The sequence below is a fragment of the Pseudopipra pipra genome, chromosome 14 (genome assembly GCF_036250125.1).
Source record: "Pseudopipra pipra isolate bDixPip1 chromosome 14, bDixPip1.hap1, whole genome shotgun sequence".
Classification (NCBI taxonomy): Eukaryota; Metazoa; Chordata; class Aves; order Passeriformes; family Pipridae; genus Pseudopipra; species Pseudopipra pipra.
The window spans coordinates 11578229-11604989 of NC_087562.1; the positions used below are offsets into that span (position 1 = coordinate 11578229).

General features: G+C 37.6%; 1 long non-coding RNA gene across 1 annotated transcript in view; it reads right to left on the reverse strand.

The window, feature by feature from the left end:
• The window catches only part of LOC135422139 (uncharacterized), a 94720-nt gene extending 67959 nt beyond the window's left edge, over window positions 1-26761 (reverse strand). The window contains exon 1 of the long non-coding RNA XR_010434325.1: window positions 26492-26761. This is a non-coding gene — a long non-coding RNA (uncharacterized LOC135422139). The remainder of the gene's footprint in view (window positions 1-26491) is intronic.

The following is a 26761-nucleotide window of genomic DNA, read 5'->3' on the forward strand; positions in this document are numbered from 1 at the left end:
ACAAAAATCTGTTGTAGCACAGCAAAGGTAAGGTCTGTGACCCAGAAGCCAGAGAACCTCCACAGTTGACCCTGCTCCTAAAGAAAAAATAGATCCTAGAACTGCATCAGCAATAGACTTCATTTCCAATCAGATCCTAAACTGGTTTTAGTTAGAATACATGGAAAGTCCTAAAGGTTACTTTAGTAAAATTGCTGTTTCAAAGCATGCTAAGTCTACCTTCTACAGAAACATAGTCTCAGAAATCAAGCTGGGGGCATTTAAAGATGTCTCACTTAGAACTCTACTGAGACATTTCACATGAACATGTGAAACTATCAGTATTAAAACAATGTGCCTGGAAGAATTTCCTTGTGTCAATTATTCTCTCCCTTTTTGCCAGTATCTGATCACCTATTTCAATATACAGACGTATTTTTAGGTTTATTACCAAACAAGAGTGTTCCTAACACACTTAGGACTGGTATGCATGGAAACTCAGGAAGAAAGTAGAGCAAATCAACTAAAGATCAACGTGCATAAGATAAACCATGTTTAGCCTGTTGGGAGGAGCTCTTACACATCAAACCATGGTCTGACATTGTCTGCAGAAAACAGCTCCAGCATCCTCCTCCTGGTAGCTCCTGCTGTCAGTGGAAGGTAACCAGCAGGATGGGTGTGAGCACACCTCAGCTCCATTTCCCAAAAGGAAGTCTCCTGCACTGATACACTTGTTCCCATCTCCTGCTGCAATTTATTTCATTCTGAGTTGCACCACTCCAACTGTTTATGAAGTCATACTATAAAGTTGGTTGTAAACTGATCTGGGTTCAAAAGCTTTTGTGAAATGGTGATGGCAGATGTGAGATTGGCAACAGTTGCCTAAATCAGTTGTGCTACATGAGAAACAGTCGAACTGTATATAATGTTATCTCTTCCCTGGCAACTTTTGTGTATCTTATGTCACTAAATTCACAAAGAGGCCACAAAACCTGATGGGAAAAGAACTGAAGAGCTTGAGCCTCACCAGTGAACAATCTTTCCAAGAGGAAACCTTACAATGGTATTGGTTTGCAAAAATGTATGTAGATGACCCAGGTAAACCTAAGTCTCTAGTTTTCAACATAGAAACAAGAATAGATTGTGTCCTCCTGTACATGCATGCCAGGAAAGCACAGTCATGATGATTGAAATAATGTCTGGTTTTTGCTCCCATTCTCTCAAGTACAAAACAATCAGAAAATAAAATTCGCTAGCTGATTGCTTTTTAGGTTTCATTTAAAACATATCTTTATAACTCCAGTGTACTTCCTACTCCTACTTATTCCTGCATCATCAGTCATGCACAGCACTGTAAAATACCATGTTTGTCACTTTTCTGAAATGTAAAGGCATATGCTACCTGTGATACATTGCTTCAGGATTGCTGAGTGATTCATAGTATGATGAAGTCTTACTATGATGAGAGGACAATGGGCCATTCAGAGTATGCAGTAAGTAAGGTTTTTCACAAGTTATTTATTAATCTTTCAACACATTACCACATTTTTCCTAATAAAACACACAGAGCTATCACCCAGGAGCTAGTGAAAACCGTGGTATTTTGCTCCTGTTCACAAAATGTGGGAGAAAGTACTGGTAGCCTAGAAATATATATTGCTTTTTACTGTATGTAGTAAGCATAAAATGTTTCAGACTTCATCACAAAACTAGTAGAAACTGCTTTATCACAAAACTAGTAGAAATGTTTCACTTCTGCAGAGCCTGTTTATTATTTGCAATCTGTCTAACATAAAGAGTCCCACATAGACTTTCCTCCTAATTAGCAAGTATGTATGTCCAAGTCAATTGAGAAAGAGGACTTAGAAAGCCTTAAAAATAACACATTATTTGCAGTGCTATCATTCCCACCATTTTGAACATGAAAAGATTAAGTTAACAAACACAGATACACAATGGGGATCTTTTACTTCTCTGCACAAATGCACAATTTGAGAAATTACCTGTCCTGTAAGCCAACAAGAAAATATCTTATCTTTATGACAACTATATTTTTTTGTGATCCTAGAGATCTTCTTTTCTCATCAGGTATCCAAGCACTTTCTGAGGAAGGTAAAGGTTCTAGTCAGGCTCTTAGAGGTTGAACAGGAACTGCAGTTTAAGCAGGGCAAAGGCAGAGCTAGAAGTTTACCTTCATTTCTATTCCACCTTTCTGTAAACTAGATGCAGTTCTTTATCTCTTTATATAAGTATTAAATATAGTATACTATAAGTATACTACTTGCTAAATGCATATGATTCACTCCTGAAAAGAATAGTTTTCAAGCCATGGAATCTGACTTGTTTCTTTTTTTAAATCTGGTATGTTAAAGGCTAAGCTGTTGTAAGGAAGTATGCAGGAGCTATACTTATTTGCACCAGCTATACATCTGATTTGTCAGCATGCTGAGCCGAAACAGTCTGCAGATAGGTGTCTTTCTGCTTCATAGTCACAAAATAAAAATCAGTTGTCCCTGGCCAAAACCCCAGCAGTATCACAAGCCAATACTCCTCAAAGACTATGTAAGTACCACCAGTGTCATATGATGCAATTTAAGTGAAGCACTGATGGACAAGATCTACCTCTTGGCAGAAGAGGCCATGAGAAAGGAACTTATTTTTATAAATTAGAGCACATATTTTAACATTTCTAATAAGCTATATGGCAATTTCTTAGTTATATAATTCTAGGCTATATGACTAGTTAATAAAAGCTGTCTATGGTGAAGAGTGACCTGGAATAGATGAGATAAAATTTATGACTGTTTTGTATCAAAGCCAGCTGAATCCCCTGGAAACTTGATGAGTAAACAGTAAGACTTAGTCTAAACATTAGACAGACTGAAATTTAGATGTCATGATAAAAACCCATTTCACCTGTAAAAATCCTCTAATGGATAACGAAGGTAATTTAAAGCACCCATCAGCAGCAGCTTTTGTTTTGATCCTTAATACATTCCCCTCCTACCTACAAACCTGAAACCTAAAAAATAACAAATTCAAGGATGGGGAGGAAAGGGGAACTGTTGCCATTGAAGATTAAATAAACGAAAAAGCATTTTAAGATTCCAGTCAATACTAAACAATACAACCACAATATATATCATCACATATAATGACCAGAGTAGAAACAGGGTGTTGCATCACCACCAAAAAGGGAGAGGAGAATCCTGCAGGGCTGAGCTTTACCTCAGGTGCTGCTGCATTCCCAGAGGAGGTGGCTGTCCAGGCAGCTGCTCGGGTGGTGTGGCTTCCTTAGAGTCCAAAACAGTCTGTGACATTTATCCCAAGAGTGGTGAAGTGTGGATAGAAGCCAAAGCTACTTTTCACTTCTGAGGATATTATTTTCTTCTGGTTTTCACACTCACTGTGGAAAAGATTGCTTCACAAAATTTCCTTACATTGATTTTTCTAGTTGCTTTGCCTTTCCAAGGTTTTGTGGAGTAATAAGGATCATGTAGGATCGAGTTTACAGTAAACAAAACCTGAAAAAGCACTCTGTATGACTTTAGGAGGCAGAATATAAAAAAATAGTAGATTAGCTTAATGGAGTGCCTTTTTGTTCGTATTTTCTTATTCTTAAAAAATAAAACTATTTTTCAGGTTTCATAAAAGAAAGAATAAAAATCAAAGTAAAGAATGTTCTCAGCATTCTTGAAACAAGTGATTCTTCATATTACTACTTTTTATGGGAGTGACTGTCAATCATCAATCTTCAAAACTGTCATAAACACCCACACATGCTATTTCAAAGATACCTAACGTAGGATATATAATACCATATTTCAAACTGGATTCAAAGCTTTTCATCTATCTAATAGTTAAGAATGAGGAAAAACACAAACATCAAATGAAATGAAATGTATTTGTTGATGCTAACTGCAAATATTCATTTTATAAAAATTAAGTCTATTACATATCCATTTTAAAATAATTTTTCATGTCTGAATGATGATAGTGATCCTGAAATGACTGCATCCACAGAGACTCACTGATTCCAGCAGGTGATCTGCCAGACAGGACCAAACTTAAAGTGCATCTTATGGCTTATGAATTTCCTAATCTCTAAAAGAAATCAATAATATGTCACAGATTTCATTCCATTGTGACCCGATCTCAGTTACTCATCAAGAATTTACAATCCATAGAAGCAGGGAGGGGAAATTCCACAAACTCCTAGTTGTGGAAGGTACTCCTCCTCCAAAACAACACAAATATTCATCACAGCTTTACAGATTCTATTAGTAAAGATGCACATGACAGATTTCCACCCTGTTTTCAAATTATTAGGAAAAGTAATCAGCAACAGTGTATTTGGAGCTGCACAAGGCAATGAATTATAGTTTGTTCTTGCTGTAACTGAAACAAGAGAAAAGCACTGGGCAACCAAGGGACAGTTGTAAGCAGGTCTACACAATTCCATACAGGATGATCGCCTGGAAAGGATTGCAAAGGAAAATGGACAGAGTGAAGTAAAGAGAAATTATTAGGACAGATAACTTTAGCTGCTCTGCTCCCTGGTCATCTTTGATGTTTTATGGGACCAGGCAGCATTTCATCTAATCCAGAAAATTTCCATATGACTGCAGTGGCTGTACTGTTGATTGACAACCAGATGGACCAGAACTATCTATGCAAAGTTCATCAAACAGTCCAAGGACATAGTCACAGAACACTGAAAGTGGTCAGAGCTTCCCCACAGGGACTAGTGACCTCTCACTGTGCTTTGTTCCAGCAGGGCAAGGACCTCACAGGACACAACCAAGCCCAAGCCTGAGGTGAGCAGTATGTGGGTGCTAAATAAAAGGAATGACAGATTCAAACAATATTTAACCTAACATTGTCTTTTTTTCACATCCCTTAGGTGAAAAAAGTATAACAATGCATGGGGAGCCCAGGTACACAGCAAAGGTGTGGAAGGAACACTTGTGCTTGCCTCCCTGCTGGCTGGGGCAGGTGGCAGGGCCACACTGGCATCATGTGCATCCCTCTGCGTGGTTCCTCCATCTGATCCAGCACATTAATGGAACTTCAGGCCCACTAAAAAATACTGGATATATTTCTCAGTCTCAACTCCAGCTTTCAAATGAGTGCATTATTTATTCATTAGTACTACATTCAAAGTGCTGTTTCCCTTGTTACTTGGTGAAATAATTGAAAGAACTGTGATATCACTCTAAATCCCAATTTACAGCTCTTGCAAGCCCCAGATGACTGTATCATAAAAATCTCCTTACCATCCCCCTCTCCACTCCTTTCTGCCTTGCATCTGATTGAGAGAAGAACTGCCACTGCAATGAGCTGACCTGATGGCCTGACCTTACCAGGGGAAAGTATTAGAATGATCAAGAGATTCCAAATAGGAGGAACGACAGTCCTGGACTTAACACTTGGATCAGAGGATGGGGCTCTACATGTAAGGTGCACATGCAAGTACATTCCTTCTCTGGAGAAAGACTGGTTTGAGAACGTGGGGCAGACTGGGCTGTCAGAAAGCCCACCATACATACGTGTACAGTGCACATATGCAGAGAATTTTTTCACTTCCTTCTTTGCATACTTGTCCTATGGGAAACAAGATATTTATCTAAAAAATTTATACCTGACTACCTCCTGAATCTTGATTTTGATTTTTTTGGGGAGACACACCAAAACATCACTGTGTAGCTGAGCTCCTCATAACTGTAACACACAGTTCAGCTCTCACAAGCTCCCGTTGGTCAAACTTGCTGTCTGTTCCTGTGCTGTTCTAAGAAATACATAAAACGCAGGCAGTTTAAATAGTAGGTAGTTTTCAAATCTGATAACACTAGAACAAGCTTTGAATTTTATATTCAGGTCCTGGCCTTTTATAATGATGGAAGAATTCTAGCTTCGACTCTCCAAAAAATTCAGCCTTAGGGTCTTAGTCCCTGCTATTTTTGACACATCATATTTTTAAAGAAAATCTTAAACCCAAATGCTTAATATAGCAGGCTAATAAGATTTCAAAAGTTTCATAATTTTAAAAATCCGTGATTTTTAAGTCTATGATTTTTAAATCTGTGATCTTTAAACCCCATCTGGTGATCTCAGCATCCTGTCTGCTGCACACTTGTGACGCACCAATTTGGCTGTCGAACCAACCCTTCAGTCACATGCAGGGGTAAGCTTTGCTTCAGACTGTCCTATTGTCAGCACTTGAGAGCTTATTCTAGCTGCCTCCACTGCACTTGGCCACGTGTTGTGAAAACCTTTCTTCATTTCAGGGTGAATGGAGGTGTGAGATGGTAATTTTCAAAGGGTTGTAGCTGTTAAGCACCCACTTCTGACCAACTGTTGTAGTCACTTCGACTCCAAGCAGCCCTAGGTGTCATTGAAGAGCGATACTTATAGGCAATATTATCTATCATCTCTCACCTTTCAATTCCCTAGGAGCTGCTGCTGACTATTAAGATACTTTAGCACCAGGAAACATGAATTTGTACCTCCCCAAATATTCAAGCTCACAGGAATTGGCAGATATGCTTGACCCACGCGGACGTGTACGTGTGTAAGAGGGAATGTGTACACAGATGTGTAAGTGGGAAAGAGGGAATGCAAATATGTGTGAGAGTGTGACAGCCAGCCAGGAGACGGCTCCTGCTGTTCCCCTCGCTGTTTAAACACACCCAGCTACCTTCAAATGGGCAGTAAAATACCAGCATTGGCTGTTCAGGAGATGCAGACACGTAACTGTGACTTGAGAGGAGGATCTAGTGTGACAAAAGCAAATTTAGCCCTTACTATTTGAAAAGGTAGCTCAGAGAGGCTAAAGTAGGCAGAGTTAAATTAAACCAAGGTCAGAATGTAACCATTGCTAAGACAGATTTAGGCAGCAAATCCCAAATTGCTTGAGGACACAAAGACTGGTAGTTTATCTTGAAATCTAACATGCACTATCTGGCAACAGCATTGTTTCAATTATGAAACAATTCACATCTCAGCTGACACATGTAATGAAGCTTGCTACTTGCCTAGTACATAATTTAAGGTAAAAGAAAAGAGGGTATGTTTTATCATGGTCTTTCATATCTTTGTCTATTGTTCTGCAATCCATTTGCATACCTAAAGGAAAATGGCCTTTTTAATTTCTTTCCCCTCTCCTAATCATCTGAGGCCTATTTAGAAGTGTTCTGTATCCTGTAATCAGGCAATTTATACAGTGTGCACCCTTAGGCTACAGCTATTACAAACAAGCTGAAAAACTCCTTTACAATAAATGATTTAGCATGGGAAGACACTATTCATAATTAATTTTTTTCTGTTTGTGTTGGCAGATGGTCCCAGACATTGAAGCATGGCCTATTGCCCACACCTTTATTCCAAAGAGAAAAGGGCAGCCTTAGAAAAAAAGGAGAAATGTCTGTAAGACTGCTTCACTTTGGGAATAAACAAGCTCCCCAGCTTTTCATGAATTTGTGCATGTTAAAGACTGGATTCAAAGATCGTGGAAGTCAAAGGAAAATAAATACCATTAGCTTCTGACCAGGACCTGAATTAAAACCATAAGGAAAATATTGACTTGAAGAGCAGTGTGACTGCTTTTTTTCATCATTTTCCATAAGGGTTATTCCTGAGGCAACTTTGTGAGGGTGGGTTTGAAAATGATCAGCTTTGCACTTCTGAAAGCTGGGTACTCACTGAGGCAGCAAATAAAAGAAAGTTCTGCTTTTAGCCACATTTTTACAACACACGTTTTCCTGCTTCCACAGAAGGACAGCTGATGACAACTTCATTCTCTATTTACTCATGCATTTGCTCACTGTTTACACGTTGCTTTTCAGTACTTTAAAACAACTTCTGATGCACTTCTGAGTTGCTGGCATCACTGCAAAACTCCCCCAGAATGAGATCCAGCCAAGCAGACTGTAATTTTAGTGGCCCGTGCCAGCATTTTCTTGATGGTGATAGGACAGTCCTAACTACTACACAGCAAATTCCTAACTTAAGAGTAAATAGAACTTTTTCTGTCTCAGGGTACTCCGACCCTCCCTTTTGCTCAGTAAGAAAGCAGCAAGCTGCATTTCCATATGTGATCTCTAGAATGTGGTCTAATCAAGTCTCACTGAAGGCTGCAGTGTGTTTGGAGTGCTGCTACTGAAACCCAAAGTCACTGAGTGCCTATTCATCTGTTTGGATTTACACACACACAAATGCAAAGTCCTTGGATGGGCTCGGAGGCATGGCACAGGGATTACAAGGTTTTATCTAAAAATGTAGTTAGCTTTTGTTGCATCTCATATTTGTGGGATCTAGTCATACCTTAACTTGCCAGGCAGACACATTTACCATAGCCTCCTAGGGCCAACATCAGATAATCCAGGTCAGCTGGACTTTCTCCAAGAAGATGTGGCATGGTGTGCTTTAAGCAGGGGCACTGCCACAGAGTGTTCATACACAGTTAGAGGCCATACTGAGAGGCTTTAGGAAGTTCTTGTTGTTGACTTTGGGTAATTTTCCTCTGAAAATGTAAGAATCAGCTGGTCCTAGCACCTACAAGGCATTATGTGCTATGTTGCAGTTTCCAAAGGAAAAAGAAAATAGGAGCATTTAGTCTCCAAACATTTTCTTACCCACTGAGTCTAATCTTCAGTGTTGTCTGACTTCAAAGGGCAGAGCCAGGTCTGAGAGCCAGGCCCAGGGGATCATCCCAGGGTGGTACAGCCACATAGAGTCACTTCCAAGCAACACGTGTGGGGGAATGGAAATGGGTACAGACTTTCCACTGTGGTAAATCTTACTGACCTCTGCTTTAATAGGGTTTTGGGGATCACCAGAGTTGCTTAATGTTGCTTTGGTATTCTCTTTTTCCCCACTGTGCCAAAGTGTACTTCCCTGACAGATGTTTTGAAATACCAACGGGAAAGCTGTTTTCACTCTAATTTCAACCTGGCTCAAACCATCAGTTTTACCACCACACCACATGGATTTCCATATCAAAGTCAAAGAGTTTCATCTTATTTGGAAAAAATAAAGCTTTGAGTTTTCAAGTTTTGCCATTTATCATGTGTCCTAACTCTATCAGTACTATCTCAGCAGAGAACTGATGAAAAAGCTCTCTGAAAATCTCCAATTCTGAAGAAATAATCAACTGCTTTTAAAATGATATTGTTTTATCTGCAAAAAACATCTGGGTACTAGCAGAGAACTAGGAATCACTGGATATGCCACTGGCCCAAGGAAATGTATTTTCACAAAGCCAATCTGCTTCCTTCAGATGAATACATTACTCTCGAACTGTTTCCTGCAGTTGATGCAATCCATACATGTTTCTGCTTCTCTATGAATTTTTTTCAATCCCTGTAATCATAATAATAGACTGGTACTGATTTTCAGAATGAAAATAAGCCTATTTTATCAATATGACCAAATCTTGAGCTATTAAAATCATTGTTTTCTTCACTGTGTATTCAGTAGAGATGGCAGCCAAGGCACCTGTTTCTTTCCCTTCAGCCACAGAACAGGAGCTTTCTCTTCTCCCTGCCTCACCAACAGACACTTAAAATTCAAATTACAATTATACTAGACCATAAAAATATACAGGTAAGGCATATGTTGTGAGCAAGCTACTTGACAGAACCTCTTTATTTGTTTGGATGACTTAATAAACTGCAGAAACTGAGGTCATCAAAACCTCTCAATCATGTTGCAGGCTGGTGCCAACAGCTGTAACAGCAACTGATGATGTAAAACATGCTAAACATGCCAAACCCAAGTTTCAGACAAGTCAGTCTGTAACAAGACTATTTTCTACTTGAACATTACACAGCAGTGTGCTCAGGTTTATTTATGCTGTTCTTAATGGGAATAACCAGAAACCCTGTTTCACTTTTTCAAGGCTGAATGCAAAGACTGTTTTGTCATGAAACAGCTTGAGATCTGTCTTGCTTTCAGATCCAATTAGGTAGAACACAGATATTCAAATTGGATTTTAAAATTGAGTTTCATCTTTTGTAGGAAAAAAAAAAAATCTATTCTTATAAAAAAATAGTAATTATTACAAGACTGAGGTGAGAAAGAAAAAATTAATTTATAGCCTTCACCATTTTCTGCCTCTTACTTTACAGTCCTAATCCAGTTAGTCAAGAATTCCATAAAGAAACCATGAAGTGTACAAAGAAAAAAAATAAATAATCAAAATTGATTGATCAAATAAAATACAAAAGGCCTTGGGCAGGATTTCGGATTGTGAAAAACAATCTACAGGCAAAACATGCACAAATTGCTTTATAGGTAAACTATGTTGCAGTATATTAGGGAAAGAAAGTAAATAGGAAAGAGCATAGAGGCAACTCTACATGGTTTTCCTGGGACACCACTGTGGCAGAGCCGAAGGGTCAGATTCCAACATCTAACGCACAGCACGGATTGCCACACAAGTCTAAAAAATTCTGCTGACACTCATAAATTGCCACATGTTTGGATTTCCAACAAGATCTCACAGCAAGCTGTGTTACTGCAAGTCATTATTTCCTTTGGGGGAAAAAAACTGTCTCTAGTGATGTTAAAACTCATGGCAGGATGTACTGTGGTGTCAGGATAACTCACTGGGGAGCATTCCTGCCTCAAGGCCAGGAGGTTGGATATAAATTCTGCACCTGCCTAAGGAGCTGGGGGGAATGGGACTAAAGTTTATCCAAAAACTGCTTAGAGTCAGTGGTTGTGGACAATGCCACAGTGACAAATCCTGAGAGCAAAGGTAGGCAGGAGCAGTGCAAGTCTCTCATGGCTTATACATTTCAGAACACTCTTGTATAGGAAGTGCATCTGAAAGATGCTTATGCCAGCACTTGCCTTTTCAAAGGTACACACTGAGCTACAACAAGTTTTAGAGATTTTTCTGTCAGAGACCCATGCTAATTAGCTAGTCTGCATTCCTCAAAATCACCGATCAAAGAACTGCATCTAATATTTTCCCATAAATACATGGCTTGTGTCTGCTGGGTTTTTCTGGAATATGGAATCAGAAGAAAATGACCAGCAGCACTGAGTCAGCTTGCTGATTGTCTATGACGTTTCCAAACTGATTCAAATGATACTTTGTATTTTATGATGTTACACAAAAATATGATTCTTCCTATATGCAGAAAAAAACAATACAATATATTAATCTGGAATGGCTTAAAACTAAATATTAATGGCTTACACAAAGCTCCACATCTTGCCTGTTTGCCTATGCTAGTGATTTAAAAGCACATGGATTTGTGACATATTTTTGTTCTTGGCCTCCTGTTGATGTGTTGCTTCAATGGACTAAGGTTAGGAGGCAGCATACAAAACTGCTACCAAATTTTCACAAAGGAGAGAAGTTTAAGCACCAACTTCTGCCCTATGATAGGTAAGAAGAGGCTGAGTTATCTATATGAAGTGTTTTTAAGTTCCTCAGTAGAATGCAAATAAACATCTTATTATCATAAAATGATTCTTGTCTCCATAATTCTGCTGAGAGACAGGAAAGCACTGCTGCTTTCCTGGAAAGCTCACAGTTACCAAAGTGTAACTGGGTGATCCTGGGTGACCCAGGGTGATCCAGGAATCAAACCAAGAGGAACTGAGTCACGGCCCAGTGCCCCACAGTCCAAGTTCTCCCAGCTCACACTGTGCTCACAACTGCCTGTAAGTGAGCACTGGCTCGAAGCCTGGCCCCCACGACAGAGCCACCATGGACAGGTTCTGCACAAGCCATCACCTGCACTCCTTTGGCTGGATTCAGTTTTCACAAGGCAGCTGGCAACAGCCAGTAGCAGATGGTACACCAAGATTCATGGAAAGAGAGTTTCAAAAGCCCCTAAATCACACAGAACTGGATGTCAAGGCAGGTCCTGAGCACCAAGACATTTGCGTTTTTCAAGGACACATCTGTATCAAAGCTGAAACTGAGATTCTGTTTCTGCCTTCTCAAATAATGTCCATATATGAGCCATCACAAACCAAACAATGAATACGGCATTCTTTTACAACATCCCCAACACATCTTACTAAAGTGTTGCACCCTGACTTCTGACTTCAAGTGAAAGCAGAAGAAACACTACGAAAGTAACATCATGATCCTTTAGATATATTTTCATTTCAACAGTATGCTTATTTCAGTCACATAGTATTGTTGAAGTTTATAAAAAAATTTGTCAAAAACAACAATCAAATCATTAGTGAAAAACAAGAAAAAATTAAATTAGTACGTTGCCTAGGAGTCATTCTCATAAAAATCTCAAAATTGACTTATACATATATGCATAATATTTACAATTAATACAAAACTGAGTTGAACAAAGATTTGCACTAAAAGTAAAGGACTGACTTCATTTCTTAAAAGGGACATTTCATTTTATATACAAAAAAGTATGTGTGCAAACTTGTTAAGAACATAAATTAACTTCTTAGGTATATATATGCCGAGTCAAACAGGAAAAAGTTGTGAAATCATTTTCTGTATAAATCTCTCAATTTCTGTTAAACCACCTGGATATTATAAATATACCAGCAAAGGATTTCAAACTGGGATCAGTTGGAGCTCCCCATTTGTTTTTATTAGACTGATGGCTCATTAATTTTTTTTATATATATGCTGCCAGGAATCTACTGTAACTTAAGAAAAATGTACAATACATAATATATGCCTTGAATATCTTCTGATAACTAACATATCTTACTGAAAAAACATATAAAACATATAAACATACAAATCATATCTGACTGAAAACTTACTTGCTAGATTTATAGAGGGCGGGATCCAAAATTATGTGACCATCTAGGCTCAAAAGGCACATTTAGTGACATTTGAGAAGGGCTTAACTCAATTCCTGTGACAATCATTGGAGATACTAACTTACATCTCCATGCACCTAAATCACAGAATCATGGAATCATAGCATGGTTTGCGTTGGAAGGAACCTAAAAGATCATCTCATTCCAACTGCCTGACATGGGCAGGGACACCTTCCACTAGACCAGGTTGCTCAGAGCTCCATCCAGCCTGGCCTTGGACACTTCCAGGGATGGGCATCCACAGCTTCTCAGCACAACTTGTGCCAGGGCCTCACCACCCTCACAGTGAAGAATTTTTTACTAATATCTAATATAAACCTACTCTCATTTTAAAGCCATTCCCCCTTGTTCTATCACTCCATGCCCTCGGGAAAAGTCCCTCTCCAGCTCTCTTGTAGCCCTTTCAGATACTGGAAGGGCCTCTAAAGTCTCCCCAGAGCCTTCTCTTTTCCAAGTTGAAGCACCCCAACTCCCTCAGCCTGTCTTCACAGCAGGTGTTCCAGCCCTCGGACCATCCTTATGTCCCTCCTCTGGACTCAAGAGTACTCTAAGAGGTCCACATCCTTCTTATGCTGGGGACCCCAGGGCTGGGCACAGCACTGCAGCCGTGGTCTCGTGAGAAGAAGTGAAGAATCTCCTCCCTCACCCTGCTTTGGATGCAGCCCAGGATATGTTTGGCTTCCTGGGCTGCAAATGCAAACCTGGCTCCCTGTTAGCATTACAGAAAGAGATCAGAGCCTGAGTTTTAATTGAGCAACCTTGTAATGGGACATAATTTAACAGGCCTATCTCGATGCAAAAAAGTCTCATATTCTATGCTTTTGGCTGAATAAAAAACAGTTTTGCCTATGCATTTAAAAGCTTGACCTTTAAGTACCTTGAAAGTAATCCAAAGTATTCTGAATGTACTGGACTTTGGAAGAGCAGTTAAGAGGTTCTGATTCAGAAAAGCCCATTTTTATCTTAATTTGAACCACGATATATATTTAAACTTAACCACGCATGAGTACAATGGTATCATCAATGGGGTTGAAAAAAGGAGGATTTTGGACTCTTAGCACTATGTAAGTGGTGTGGCCTGCTCTTTGCAGCTTGATGCACCATGGGTACTATGATTTAGTAGTATTTCGCACATATTTTTTCAGCAGATGGAAATAATGAGGAAAAAAAAGACAAAGGGCTCAGTCAAAGATTTTATGAAGTACCCTTATGAAACTCCTGAAGAACACTTTGGAAAACAAATATGCACTCTTTTTGTTTTCATAAAAGTGACAATGTGCTTTGCAATGTGGAAGATTTTTTCATACAGAATGGGAGGACATGGCAGATTGACAGTATTATGAAATAATCTGTTACATACATAAATTCCTCAGTTTTTATGAAGTCTGCAACAGTTTTGACTCACTGTCTTCAGTTATCCAGTTGTAGATGACAATACTCTAAAAAAAAAGTTAAATAAGATTTTTACAGCTGTTTCCTTATCCCACAGGAACTAGTGACATGATTATACCACTGTTTGAATGGAGACTAATATAATTTAAGATAATTTTACTTTGAGGTTTTTTGTCTTGATCAGTTGAGAGGTAGAAAGAAAAGATGCTTTTTAACAATATAGATTTGTACAGGCACACAAACACACACAACCTACACAAGAACATATATAGCACAGATATTATTATTTTTCAAAATATAGCAGACTTAAAACCCTAGATCTCAGTCTTTCAGAAACTTACAGTATTAATTATCTTACGTTTATGAATATGACATTTGAGTCAATGAAAGTAGTTCTGTCTTTTTAAGATAAGTAGATGCATAACAGCATTTAAGGACTTACTAAAATTAATGAGGAAAACCCCAAACCTACTAGCACACCTATTCGTAATTTACCTGATAGAAGTCAAAATATAGTGAGTCAGTCCCCTGCTTAGTGTAAAACAGCACACCTTACTGACATGAATGGAGCTAAGCTTACTCACACCTATTGAGCCAGCAACCTAATAGAGGTAAAGATAAATTCTGATCCTTGACACATTCCATCAGTCCAAATACAGAATCTTGTTACATTGTGGTATTTGAAGATTTAACCATTTGGGAAAGGAATGTGAAAATACTGAATATTTTTTCTTGTCAGATGACTAGTTAAAAACACAGAAATAAGTTTGAAAAAAATCTTCACATAAGGAAGTTTAATTTGGGGAAACTAAGAGAAGGAAAAAAAAAGTAATTAGATACTCAAGGATTATTACCCAATGACACTACAAATATGGCTTATGATTACCTCCATTCCCTTCACCATTTAAATACTCCAAACAAAAGTGAGGACTAAGGATGTTTCAAAAAATAGCTCAAGCTGTGGGGGTAATACAGTTCCTTGAGACATCAGAGCCCTCAGTTCAGCCTCTGCTGGACTCAGTGCATGGGCAGAAATTCAGACTTTTCTACCATATGTTTGAATTACTCAGATGTGAGAATGGTTCCTTCTCTGCTCAGTGATACACAGGATGACCACACAGTGTGGAACACAGTCAAGATAAGAATTAGAGCACACATTATCTCATGGAAGGGTGAGGGCACTGCACTCTTGGAAGGCAGGAAGACTGAGACATGCTTGAGCCAAGACATCTCATGGCATTTGTTTGGTAAGAGGACACAGTCCCCAGGTACTTCGGTGAACTTGGCCTTTTACTTCCTCAGTTTCCATTACAATGCACAAACTGAAACATTTTGAAATATCAAACCAGTTCATTTTGACATTTTCAAAATGAAGCATTTCAACCACTCAGACTATTCGTCAAATTGTTTCAGCAGCTCTGAAACTTTCCTCAGAAATAAATGTCCCTCCGATTCCCCCCGACTCCTTCCCTTTGCTTTTCAAACAGCTCAGCCACGGCCCTACTCACACTTGGTAAAATTTTTGTCCTGTTTTATTTCAAATGGGAATTTTAACTACAAGGCTTCCTGTGATCTGCAATGCAACCGACTGCTTAGTCAACACCAATCCTGCGAATGTTTAGGAGACCTTATGGTGTTTAGAAGGAAACAGGATATGTAACATTCTGCTAATTGAATAAGACAGCTTTTATTACTAAGCAGCGTCTTTCCATTTCCCACTGTAGTCAAGATATTTACATACACCTAATGCTTCAATTTACAGGCTATAAACAGCCAAGTCATTGCAATGCAATTATTAATTGCTAGTGTATTTGCATGGAAATTATTCAGCAATTAATATTTTACAGGAAAGAGTAGCAGCTAATTTTGGCCTCACAAGACAATCTGTCCAATGACATATTTCTCAGACCTCAGAAACAACAGACTTAAAAACCAGGTTGACATTAGTGTAAGAAGAATAAAATCCACAATTTTCAATAATTCATTTGTATATGTTTAGATGTGTTTGATTTATTTAGGAGCCTAAGCTGGAGGTTTGAATCAACAGCAGAAAAGCATGACGAAATTAAATGCCTGTATCATTCAGATTGACTAAATGAACAATACAAGTTTCAAGGAATCTCTATGATCTTTTACTCAGTGTGTTTTCATTTAGAGAACTGAGCAGAAAGGCCAGTGTTGTACCATCTTACAGCAGGGAAATTGCTTTAAAATGTATATTTTGGGTTATTATTCTATTTTGACTGTGTTGAAGGTCCAGTGATATCAAAATATATCTTACAAGCTTTACTGAAATCTTAGAACGTTATGTAAAAATATGGCAGGCTCAATATAAATGATGACATGGGAGTGTATACATTCAGGCCATGTAACTAGATGGAAAGACAAATTAAAACTAATCCTGGGTTAAAGGTTCTCCTGACTGTAAGGGGAAAGTTTCAGCCAAGCACAAATATGAGTACAGGCTTCCAGACACAGAGCTGACTATTTCTTCCTTTTGACAAATGTAAACATTATACCATATACTAACTGAAGGAGGAATTGGAGTCCCTGTATTTTTGACTTACAAACAGAAATAGTATTCATAGCTCTCTAAATACATAACCTATGTAAAATTATGAAAATTTTAAACCAAAAGTTTTTGTTTTTTCCTAAGCGACAAACCAACTGCAGTTTATAATCAGCCTTATCAAATCACTATTATTAATCCTACACAGTGCAGTTATTTTGCTGATTCTACAATTAGTCATCATAGATATAATTTCCTTTGACATCTGAAAAACAATAAGTCAGAAGTTTTTTCACAGTGTTCAAAGCATTGGGTATTTCAAATCCTATACTAAAGTAACAGTAACAACTTCCCTGTTATCTGCCCAAGCCTGAGTGCATTTAATCACATTTACCTTGTTAGTAACTATGCATTTTTTTTTGACTTTTTTATGCTCAACCAAATCCTACAATCTAAGCTGTAAGGAAATTTTGCAAATCTGAGTTGTTCCTGGAAGTCACTGCAGAATGCACAAGAAAGGCTCAGAGCCAAGTTACAGTCAACAGGCTTGGAGATGTGGTCAGTGACTGCAAATGGTGAGAAGACATTTGTATGACTGAACTGGAAAGAAACTTTGGGATTCTCAATGTCAGCGTGATTACTCCAGAACTTCAGTGAGGCACACAGTCTTTGCTGTTTGTGGGATGGGGATCTGATATTGCCACTGGCATTTTCTCCAGAAATGTACACTGCTGTAGTCCTCTGGTATCAATATTCAGAATATGCACTGTGACAATAAAATTCAGTTTGCTAACAAGTTTCAAAAGCCTGTTAGAGACCCTGTTCAAGTTTTTATGTTCAAAGAAAAGAGCAAGAAAGTTCAAAGACTGCAAAGAAAGGAAACAAGTTATGTTTCAAACTACCTGCGAAAAAAATTTAAAGCTTGTTGGTTTTAAGCTTTTCTTGTCATCATTCATTAATTTATTTCCTCATGCAAATTCTCAAGAGAGCAAAACCCAAATTCTGACAAAGTCACTACGCAGAACATTATTTTAAATTTTGCATGTGTTGCTCAAAGCCTTGTGCTCAGAGCTACAAGAATATGTCTAATCTCAGAGTCAAACATGGTGCAGCTCCCGACATTGACTGGTAACTGTTAGTAACATGAGCAAAAGACATTGCACGGCTGGTGCCAAAGCTTTGAACAAAATTACTTCCTTTAACACACCGCCACCTTAATTATGTGCTGGGGAACATAAAGCAGGTCAGACAATTTGTACTGGGACATCATAATTCCATCAGTATAATGCTGACATTGCTTAAGATTTATGAATGGAATGTCGTAATTATTTTTTTAGTAAACATATCAAGTTTCACTAATGGGGGGGCTGGAAGTACTAATTAGCTTTTGTTTTGGTTTGGAGGTTTTTTTTTTTTTTTGCAGTGTATCATATAAGATGTGGGGAGCAGAGGTTGGAGGGGAAGGATCTGTGACAAAAACAAGCACACACACAATTTATGTATGGACTGTAATTCAAGCAGATGTTCTTATATAAGGGCTGCAGGGATTAAAGCCTTTCTGCACATAATTCCATTTGCTAACTACCTTCTGTCTTCACAAACCTTCCAGCCTATGATGGAATTTTGTTAAGCCACATTTCTTAAAAGCAAAAAGGAACAGTAGAGAAATAATATTAAAAATTATGCTGTTAAGCACTAGGGTTTGGCAGCTTGACTGTCTTTAAACTCTAACCTGCTCTGTGATTCCACTGGGCGTTCCATTGGAATTATTATAACTGCACCAAACATAAATGACTTTGGCAGACTTTTCTTTGGAAATCCATTCAAATCAGCACTTGACCATTGCTGGCACAATGGTACTGCAGGAAGAAATTGTACTCATGCTAAATCTGAAGAATTCATATTAAAATAATATCCAGAGGCTCCCCCTTTGGTATTCATACTCAAAGATTTGTCAAGATAAATAGAGATCTCAAACAAAAGAGAGAGAGAGGTAAAACCTCTCTAATGGTCAGCATTACAATACTATGATATGCCAACACCACAATATAATGTCAATATTGCAAGTTGGGGGCAGAACATTCAAAAATAACTGGTTTTAACACTTGCCTGACAGAATAGAAGAACTGGTCATAACACTGAAGAATTCTAAAACTTTCACTGAAATTTCTATTCATGTATCTAAAGAAAATAATTGGCCAAATCCATTTTCTCAGACATATCAGTGTGATTCTGTCCTGACACCACTGTAGTACCTCAGCATTCACACCAAGGGATATCCAAGTATGTCTTCAGGAAAACCTTTATCTTGTGACCCCACTTGTAGTCAGATACTGGAATTTCTATGAAGGAAATATAATATATGAAGATGATTTTTGTAGCAAGAAGTAACTGTTCAAGACTTCAGATTTCTATCAGTTTTCCTCCTCCTTTTAAAACCCAGAAAAATACCACCACGATAATCTTCCTAGAAAACTGTCACAATTTTTCTACCTCATTTCCTTCTTACAAGTATAGAAGGAGAACCAACCACAAACTAATTCTTTTTACACCCTGTCATGCCTCTACAAAAGTAATGCTTGTAGTAATAGCACAAGCTATTTAATACTGTACTGTCTCTTAAATAATGCTCTTAAATAAAGTTCTCTCTATATGGAGAGGCAGAAAGGAAAGGGAACAGGATTCAGTTCTCAAAGAGGAGCTGGAACTGAATTTTCACTGTCCTATTTGTCATATCGTTAACTAGCTTAATACATTAAAATAAAAAAAAGTAGGAAAGATTAGTAAAAATTTATCTCTGGTATAGAGAGTTTTGTTGGACTTCATTAAAAAGCTAAATGCTGCCCCACCATCATCTGCAAATAACTTAAAAAGTTTTAAATATACAACTTCAAGGACATCTTTACCCACATCTACAGATAATTAACTGACACAATCTAGTCCAGGAATATTTTCTATAATCATCTTTTACAGTCTCTCTGCTTCATGAAAAGATTTCTGAATGTGTTGCACAAACACTTTGGATCCTTAGCAGCATCCACCTCAGTGCACTTCAACTGTTCTCAAATTATCTTTGAAATAAAGAACATAAGTCAAGAACACAATCCTATACATGTGACAGCTAAACATAAACTTATTAAGGTTGTAAAAGACCTCTAAGATGATCGAGCCCAACTACTAATCCAGCACCACCATGTTCAACACTAAACTATATTCCAAGTGCCACATCCACACGTCTTTTGAGCACTGTAAAGTGGTAAGATAAATTTCTGATCTCAGAAAAAAGATAAACATTAAATCTTTGTCTAGAGATTTGCTTTCAAATATTCTCATATTAGAGCGCTTCCAAAGAAATCTGGATAGCATCCAAACAGTTTGGGATCACTTATTTTCTTTGAAAAGGCTTTTAATATGATGTTGATCATAGACACTCCCATATTCTTGTGCTTCAAATATGTGACAGCAATGAAACCTCTTTTTTTATGCCAGCAGCTGCAGCACCTGCTCTTGTGTTCACTTTTCATATTTCACTAGAGATTTGAGGCTTTGTATAACAGCTCATGGGCACATTAACTAATTGTAGTCTTCTTATTTATGCTTTCATCTTCAAGACACTGAGTATAAAATGGAGAATGGCATTGAATCCTATGTTTCAGGAGTATCAGGATGAGTACAGCATGTACAGGAGGGCTTTTGTCACATATCATTCTGGAATGCCTTAGAAATTTTGCATATAAAGGATGAAAAAAACCCTCCAATTATTCTAGAGACAAAAAAGACAAAGCATACTTATTGTCTCTGGGTTATATCATGACTAATATACTAATTCACTAATTTTTTTTTCAGCATTTCTGAAGCAACGGATTCTTAAATGTTGTGTTTAGTAAAAAAAAAATTAGCACAATCAGGGCACAACAGTGGAAACTTCTGAGAATAAGACAGACATTCAGAGATCCCCACTCAACTGTGACACCTCCCTCAGTGACACACTGTTCAGCTGCACGTGGTGTCAAAGGAAAACCCTGGATAGGAACTTCCTTCATAATCTCAAAGGAGAAAACAATCCTTAGAGTAATTTAAAGATAAAAAAATGTTGTCTGAATATTTTTTATCTTATTTGTATTTCTAGTTTTGTTTCTAATCTTTGCATGCTTTTGCATCAGGTACTAAAAGAATTTTTTTTTAGTGTGAAAGCTACAGTGAAAATGAGATTAAGGTGAAACTATGAGCCCATCTATTTTTGGTAATATAAGGCAGAAATTGCTGCCTTATTCACTTGCAGTCTGAAATCTGCACTGACTCCGGTGTGCCTAGACAAACCATTAGAAAATCTCATATGACATTTTTTGTAGTATTTTCAAAATTCTTTCATAATTATTTGGAAGTACTTGCTTAAAAAAATCCTTACACTTTCACTGAAAAAATGAGTGGGGGAAACAGATTTCTTCCTTTTTATATCATAGACTAATACCTTCTTCACACTACTTTTAAACACATCATTGGTGAAGAGTACATCACAAGAGATTAAAGCACAGGATAAAGACACAAACTGACATCTTGGAGGAGAGAACAGATGGTGACATGCCAACATTACTGGTAGGAACAACAAATTCAGAAGTGTAAGAGGAAGCAACAATACAAGGCACAGCAACAGCACCAAATGAAACTTTTCTTCTCTACAGCTTTAAAGACTATTACTTGCCTGGATCAAGGACTTGTGCCACCAGTGGTCTTGATAAGAAACATATGGATGCATTTTACAACGGTGTGAGGATGCGATTCTGGTATTATTAGATCAGTCGACAGCATTGCCCCCAGGCAGTGGGCATATTGTGAGCATAATGGTATTAATTCTACTTCATTTGCTACAGCTTAGTTGTTTCCTTCGCATCAAAATCCGTATAATGAAAAGACAGAGGTCAGAAAGTTTTCCCGTGTACCGAAGTTCCACTGTAGCCATTTGGATGCAGATTCCTAAATCACTCTGTCACAAAGGAGAAGTTACTAAAAATCAACACAGAATTGTACTTTATCAGCTGCAAAGACTCAGTTGTGCCCCTTGGTGCTGATGCCACTGGTTTGTGGATATCTGTCCCACTGCAGGATTGCACACGAATGGAAGGGTGAGTAGGAAGAATCCACTCACATATATGGAGTATGAAGGATTGGTTTGGTGACAAAATCAAGTTTCATTCTAACAATCATATACACGAAAAACAGCTATTTCATCCATCTGTAGCTCTTATACAAAGGGATTCTGAGGTCTCTTCAAACTCTACCATTCTCAGCTACAGCTTTTTTTTAACCTAAGGGATTTTTGGACTCAAAAAATCTATAATGCCTGCTGTGTACAGACTTTGCAAAGATTTCTAATGAGCGCAAACTCTTAAAACCCCTCTTCTTTTTTTAGATAAACATATTTGATCTTTCCAGTCATTATCATTTTAACTTGCAAAGTGACATTATGCCAAAAAGAAGGAATTCATAAATTAGTTCCAATTTAGAAAGTTTTCTTGTCATTGTATAAATGACAGATCTTTAAAAAGACGACTTAAAATGAAATGCAATAAAAAAAAATTTCACTTTTGTGGCAGGTTTTTCTTTTCTCTCTCTCTTTTTTTTTTTTTTTAAGACTGAAAGAATAAAACAATGTGCTATCAAAAAAGAAATGAGTGGTACAAAAAATTACAAATGTGCATGGACAGGAAACTCATTTAAATTCTCAGATTGTTTTAGGAAAGCTAAATTTAGTTGGGACAGTAAGAAAATAAAATGTAAGCAGAAAATGCTTTGAAAAGTTAAATTCACTTTTCAACAGAAATTGATAAAGCAGGATTCACATCCAGCTTCTTATTTCAAACCTTGCCGGTGGCTGCAGCTATTGATGTTTGGGATGCAAATCTGCTCGGCTGAACTCAGCTAGAAGGTTGCTAATTATACCACTGAGCCAACAAGTTACCCATGCATTTTGGTTTTATTCTCTTTAAGAACTGCAAAGTTTAGATGCAGATTTGGGGTTTGCTTTCAAACATCTTTAATCTTCTGGAGAACTTGACTTGAATTCTTTGAACAGAGTGCATTTCTGTAATGAGAAAGATGCCAAGATGAAAATAGAGTGGAAGATAATGGAAGACTTCCATCAGTGGAGAAAACAAATCTAGGGTTATGTGTGAAGATTTTTACAATAGGAAAGTGTTCTAGTGAGGTATCAATCCAGGCAGTAACCACAGACAACTCCTGGGGCTTCTGTGACCAAAATGATTCTGCAGTGGATTCACGACTCCAGCTTGCTCTCAGCTCAAAGTGGGGTTTCTCAGGGGTTCCACGTGCCTGCTCTGGGCTCATGGATGGCAAACTCATCAAAACACTTATCAATGTACTCAAATGGAGCCACTTAACCACAAGGTTATTAACCTCTAGGAAATAACTTCCTGACATCTTGTCTCCTGCCAACCATCCAGAGTTACACACAACCCTTGAACTCCAAGATCTACCCGGCATGATAACAATTACTCCTATGTTTAGTAAGTACATGTTTGGTTATGGAATACTGATATTTTACTGCCCTGCTTTTTTATTCCTAGGTGTCTTTTCTGAAAGTTAAATAACTTCCAAATCTACAATTAAAATTAAGGTAATGGGGGCTCTGTTCAACATCTCAGGTTTGACTATTTCTTAGCGTGTTTCCATTACTATTTTTAGCTTAATTTTTAAGCAAAAGAATTTTAGATGGGAACTACCTACTTTTTCTCACTCAGGAATTCACGGTACTGTCTTATGATTCCTACATCACCACACCCTGTGACAGGCAAACAAATTAATTTTTGAGGCATTTTCACCTTTGGCAGCTCTGTAGAAGCTTCAGTTGAAAAGCATGTCTTTAGGCAACTTAATTACATTTGTTACAAGTCAGCAGGTACGAAAATACAATAAAATACTCTGTTCTTTGTATCACAAATAGTACATAAGTTACAGAAAACAAGTTTCTGTAAGGAGTCAGTGCTACCATCAGCTAAGAGAACACTACTTCAAGTGCAGATCTACTGCCATACTACTGGTCTTTTTAACAGAATCTAAATCTAAAAAAAGAATGGGGAGACAGTCAAGTACCAGCCACAGTGAAAAGCCAGGAAAGACAGGAAACATATACCAGCCTCTAAAAGAATATTAATAAAACCTTCAAAACCTGTCTTATTAATACTGTGCATGAGATGGGACACCTCTAAAGAAATGTTAAAGTGACAAGTATCTCATGTTAGGGCAATAACATACAACCACATATTATCTGTGGAGATGTTATTCTAGAATAAGCTCAACAAACAACCTAGAGCTAACCTGGTTTTAGAAGAGAGCAGTTTAGATTCTGAATGCAAATGAGAAGAAAAAACATTCTATTACTCCTTTACATCTCCTATATTAACTAGAAAAGCAAGGTCAATTGAAAAAATTACAAAGAATTCCTTCCTTTACATAAGGAAATTCCTCTGACTATGCTGAAGCACACATTTCCCTGTACATTGGATGTACAGGGGAAGATCACCAGAACTGGACAGGAATACCATGACATTATGGGATCAGCTTCCAATAATAATCAGTTAAATTTTTTGAACTTTAACAGTTGCCAAAGTATAAAGAGTTCACAGCCTTTCACAGGTTATAACTTCATTATTCTGAAGGAATACACTCAGAATATGTCTGGCTCCTCAAGCAACCAACTTTATTTCAAGGGGGAAATTTGATTCTGAGTCTACCCAGTACAATTTCAAGACAGTGAAACTGCAACTGATAGAAACTTCAACATGATTAGAATGATCTGTTATCCCCACATACAAACTTCTCTGTTTTTCATTTTTACTTGTGTAGTATACCTCCTTTTACTACTTTAATGGCTACATTTAAGGAGGAAAGTGAAATGATTCTTAGGATAATGTTTTAGTGTCTGTTTCACAATGGTTTTTATTGAAGCTGTAAAGCACTTGCATGCACAGAGAAAAGAAGGTGCATTTTAGAAATAAAACTATTAAGTAACATTATCTTGCCATGGATCATTCCCACTGGGATAGAGGAACTATTTGAGAAGCATAACTGAATTAAATTAAAATATGATAATTTTTAATCTATTTTTTATCTCTACGTTACCCTCATTTTCAGCATTGCATGTTGATCAAGAAACTAAAAAAGTCATGACTGTTTATGTTTAGAAGCTTTTGCCTGATCATATGTTACACAATAACTTCATATTTTCTCCCTACTACATATAGTAGGGAACAGGTTGAATGTAACAACCTCCTCCTAGAAATGAGGATGGACATGCATGTTTCCATATCTAATTACCAATATATGGCCCATCATAGCAACCAATATCACATGTCAGAGACAGATGAAGATATGCCTTTGCATATCATGGCAAGGAGAAATGGTCTCCACGTAACAGAATGAAACAACTTCTGACACAAAATCACAGAAGTCTGTTTCCAAAGCAATATTCACACAAACAACATCATGATAGTTTTTCCGGGGGCCAAGCTCTAAGCACTGTATATATATTCTTTTTTGAAAGCAGACACTGACAGGGACCATGGAGATATGCCTATTAATTATCTTGAAAAGGTTGTTTACCAATTCTTTCCAAAGAAGACAGAAGCTGTCTTCTTTAATGAATAAATATATTAATAATAAATACAATACAAATACAAACACAATATTATTAATAACAAATTAATAGTTAATTGAGAGTTAAATTAGTATGTATTTCTGAAATACAGGCCCCATATCCATTTTGCAGGTCACTGGATCCTATGAGTGATCTGCACACAGGAGATTAACAATGCCTTTTGAAGTATATTGGTTCTTCTATCACCCTTATGAGCACTGCCTCATATAGAAAAGTAATATTACAAACCAAGTACACAGTAGGGAAGCACCATTTCTGCATTGCAGATGGCCAGCTGAGACATGAAGAAATTAAGTGATTTTTCCAATGTCAAACAAGAAACCTGCATCAGAATGGAGAAAATCTAGGCCTTCTGAGTCTTGGCTGATTTCCTGAACAATCAAACTATTCTTCTGTTCTGGCATGAATAAACCTCTGGTTGCAGATTGGATTGGTGAAAGCATCAGTTCATCATGGGATGAAAAACAAAAAAGAGAAGAACTATCTGACACAGTACAATATAATCTGTACAGCAGTTTTCTTCTCCAAAATTATACCCCAAAATCTCATCTGAAGTTAAATAACACAGTAATTAAAAAAAAAAAAAAAGGCAGAAGAAAAATTAAGTATCTTAGACAAAGAGAAAAAGATGTTTCAAATGAGGCATGAAAATAAATGTAGATAATAATTATCACTTATGCGATGCTTTTTATCTTCAAAATGCTGTATAAATATTACTTTAAGAATCCTCACAACACCTCATGAGGTGGGAAAATATTAAGCATAATGTAATAAGTTACACCCTCATATGATCTAAACCAATTTTCATTCTAGAAAACCAAGGGGAAAAAAAAGGTTGAAAGGCTAAAAGAATTTGTTTAAAGCACCTGAGCTGGCCACATTCCACAGAAAAAGCTACACTGCCATCTAAGAGGACTGTAGTTCTCACAGGCATACATGAGCCAGCTTTAATTAATCCAGTACAGACTCAGCACAAGCACAGCAACCAGGGTTCAACAAAGCCTATCCCAGACTCCAGGCAGATCCTGCAGGATAGTTAGCCTGGATCACACTCAGTACCACGGGGTCACTCGCAGGATACAAGTTCCCTCATTAAAAGCTGACCTGAGTACCTTGTACAAAGGGCTGTCATGGGGCCAGAACGGAGCACAGGCAGATCCAAAGCTGGACTGGGACTGTAGGGCTGGCTCCGGAGTTTTCTCCTTTAGCTCAAAGGCATCCAAGCAGGCACGCACAGAGAGGCTATTTCACACATCATGGAGCTGCAGTGGAGATGGAGCTTTTCCACCTGCAGAGCCTGCCAAAATAATGTAAAAGGGCAAAAGGGAAGGTGGTAAGTCTAATCAAAGACAATGTTTTGAGCTGAATAAAACACTTAACTG